Source organism: Vicia villosa, unplaced genomic scaffold, assembly GCF_029867415.1.
Source record: "Vicia villosa cultivar HV-30 ecotype Madison, WI unplaced genomic scaffold, Vvil1.0 ctg.002256F_1_1, whole genome shotgun sequence".
Classification (NCBI taxonomy): domain Eukaryota; kingdom Viridiplantae; phylum Streptophyta; class Magnoliopsida; order Fabales; family Fabaceae; genus Vicia; species Vicia villosa.
In genome coordinates this window covers 313,434-317,427 of record NW_026705877.1, presented here as the reverse complement: position 1 = coordinate 317,427, position 3,994 = coordinate 313,434, and positions in this window count along the sequence as shown.

The following is a 3,994-nucleotide window of genomic DNA, read 5'->3' as shown; positions in this document are numbered from 1 at the left end:
TATTTTGTCCTCTCACCATAGCCCAGGGTGAAGAGATGTTTCATAGGGCTTTGCATTTTACTATTTCTTAGTTAAATGTCCCTCTTTGCTTCGCCCAAAGCAATAGAGTTTTGTTTTATAGGGTCTTTGTTTCAAGAAATGACTGTCCATAAATAAAAATGTCATTCTGTTCCTTCGTTTAGTTTTCCCTTTTCTTTTTTCGGAAATTGGTAATCCTAAAAAACACCCTTAAAAAACATCAAAAAAAATTATTAACTGCATACACCGAGTCTTCCCTCGTTGTCTAAATAAAACTTATCACACATATACAGATTAATCATAAAATACCCCGTTGAAACGTGCGACCGTATGACTTCTCCAAGCTTTGAGTTTCCTGTATTCGAGGCAGAAGAAGAAGAAGACGAAGAAATATCAAAGGAAATTTCACGGTTACTTCAACAAAAGGAAGAGGCCATTCAGCCATACAATGAGCCTCTAGAGATCATTAACCTTGGTTCCAATGAAAACAGAAAAGAGGTTAAGATTGGAGCTTCACTCAGTTCAGAGATCAGAGAGAGTTTGATACAGCTGCTCAAAGAATTCTCAGATGTCTTCGCTTGGTCTTATCAAGATATGCCAGGGTTGGATACCAGTATAGTGGAGCATCACTTGCCGTTAAAAGCAGAATGCCCTCCGGTCAAGCAAAAATTGAGAAGAACTCATCCGGAGATGGCCATGAAAATCAAAGAGGAAGTTCAAAAGCAGATCAACGCAGGTTTCCTCGTCACTTCAGAATACCCTCAGTGGTTAGCCAACATTGTTCCCGTTCCTAAGAAAGACGGAAAAGTCCGCATGTGCGTCGACTACAGAGATTTGAACAAATCAAAATGGCACCTGAAGACATGGAAAAAACAGCTTTCATCACCCCCTGGGGCACGTTCTGCTACCGTGTTATGCCTTTTGGACTAAAGAACGCAGGGGCAACTTATCAAAGGGCCATGACTACACTTTTCCATGATATGATGCATAAGGAAGTGGAAGTCTATGTGGACGACATGATTGCCAAATCAGAAAATGAAGAAGATCACATACAGGATTTGACAAAGTTATTTCAGCACTTACGGAAGTTTCAGCTTCGCCTGAACCCCAACAAGTGTACCTTTGGTGTCTATTCAGGAAAACTCCTTGGTTTCATTGTCAGCAAACGAGGAATCGAAGTAGATCCAGACAAAGTCAAGGCAATTCAAGAAATGCCTTCACCCAGAACCGAGAAACAGGTTAGAGGATTTCTTGGACGTCTGAATTACATCTCGAGATTCATATATCTCATGACTGCAACTTGTGCTCCTATTTTCAAACTTCTACGGAAAAATCAAAGTTGCGTCTGGACAGACGATTGTCAGAAAGCGTTCGACAGCATTAAGGAATATCTGCTCGAACCACCCATCCTGTCTCCTCCAGTGGAAGGAAGACCTTTGATAATGTACTTAACCGTCTTAGAAGACTCCATGGGTTGTGTCCTTGGACAGCAAGACGAGACAAAAAGAAAAGAGCATGCCATTTACTACCTGAGCAAGAAATTCACTGACTGTGAATCCCGCTACTCCATGCTCGAGAAGACGTGTTGTGCGTTGGCCTGGGCTGCCAAGCGTCTCCGCCAGTACATGATTCGACATACTACTTGTTTGATCTCTCACATGGATCCAATCAAGTACATATTTGAGAAGCCTGCTTTAACTGGGAGAATTGCCCGTTGGCAGATGTTGTTATCAGAATATGACATTGAGTATCACGCACAGAAAGCCGTGAAAGGAAGCATTCTAGCTGAGCACCTGGCTCACCATCCACTCAATGGTCATGAATCAACCAGTTTCGACTTTCCGGACGAGGACGTCATGTACCTCAAGATGAAAGATTACGACGAGCCACTACCAGACGAAGGACCTGAGATAGGATCCCAGTGGGGCTTAATCTTTGACGGAGCTGTCAATGCTTATGGACGAGGAATTGGGGCAATCATTGTTACACCTCAGGGTACCCATATTCCATTTACTGCCAGATTAACTTTCAAATGCACAAACAATGAGGCCGAATATGAAGCTTGCATCATGGGTCTCGAAGAAGCCATGGATCTAAGAATCAAACACTTGGATGTATATGGAGATTCTGCTTTGGTCATCAATCAAATCAAAGGAGAATGGGAAACACGCCAACCAGGGCTAATCCCTTACAAAGACTACGCGAGAAGATTATTACCATTCTTCGACAGGGTAGATTTTCATCACATTCCTCGTGAAGAAAACAACTTGGCTGATGCATTAGCCACACTCTCTTCCATGATTAGGATAAATCATTGGAATGACATTCCTCGGATCGATGTTATGCGCCTGGATAGGCCCGCTCATGTGTTCACAGTAGGAGCAATCATCGACGACAAACCGTGGTATCACGACATCAAGAACTTTCTTCAAAAGCAAGAGTACCCTCTTGGGGCGTCAAAGAAAGATAGAAAGACTTTGAGAAAGTTAGCTTGTAGATTCTTCCTGAATGAAGATGTTCTGTACAAGAGAAACTTCGACATGGTTCTGCTCAGATGCGTTGACAGAAAAGAAGCAGAAATACTCATGAGAGAAATACATGAAGGTTCCTTTGGTACTCACACCAATGGACATACCATGACAAGGAAAATACTGAGAGCAGGATATTATTGGCTGACAATGGAGTCAGATTGCTTCCAGTACGCAAAGAGGTGTCACAAATGTCAGATCTACGCCGATAGAATTCATGTGCCACCATCTCTTCTCAACATACTCTCTTCCCCTTGGCCTTTCTCCATGTGGGGAATCGACATGATTGGAATGATCGAACCAAAAGCGTCCAACGGACATCGCTTCATCTTGGTAGCCATAGATTATTTCACCAAATGGGTTGAAGCAGCTTCATATGCAAACGTTACAAGACAAGTTGTCGTCAGGTTTATCAAGAATCACATCATCTGTCGCTACGGCATTCCTAGCAAGATAATCACTGACAATGGGTCAAATTTGAATAACAAAATGATGAAGGAGCTTTGTGAAGAATTCAAGATTGAACATCACAACTCATCTCCTTACAGACCGAAGATGAATGGAGCTGTAGAAGCAGCTAACAAAAACATCAAGAAAATCATTCAGAAGATGGTCATCACTTACAAAGATTGGCATGAAATGCTCCCGTATGCTCTTCACGGTTACCGTACATCAGTACGTACTTCGACTGGAGCAACTCCTTTCTCCCTTGTATATGGCATGGAGGCAGTCCTACCTATAGAGGTTGAGATTCCATCAATGAGAGTCTTGATGGAGGCAAAATTAACAGAAGCCGAGTGGTGTCAAAGCAAATTCGATGAATTGAACTTAATCGAAGAAAAGCGCATGACAGCTTTATGCCACGGACAGCTATATCAACAAAGAATGAAGAAAGCTTTCGACAAAAAGGTTCGACCTCGCACAATCAAAGAAGGCGACCTTGTACTCAAAAAGATTCAATCTTTTCTCACAGATTCGAGAGGGAAATGGACTCCCAATTATGACGGCCCCTACGTGGTCAAGAGAGCTTTCTCAGGAGGAGCCTTAATACTCACGACTATGGATGGAGAAGAATTCACCCGTCCTGTGAACGTCGACGCAGTCAAGAAATACTTCGCCTAAATAATTAAAAGAACAGCTCGCTAAGTTGAAAACTCGCAAAGAGCGGCTTAGGCAAAAAAGAGCGTCTCGGTGAATCGAAAACCCGAAAGGGCGATTCAGGCAAAAGTTAGAGACATAAAAAATAAATAATCAATCCCGGTAAACTTAAAACCCGAAAGGGGTAGTTTACGCAAAAGTTAGGGATATATGGCAAGTAACTGTGTTCAGGACAAACTTGATCATTCAAAATCCATAAGCGGAGTATTCATCAGCAGTAGGTCATCTTCTACAAAGCACGAATACAGCGCAACTCGGAGTGGAAGGGAGAGATAACGGTCGTCACGTTT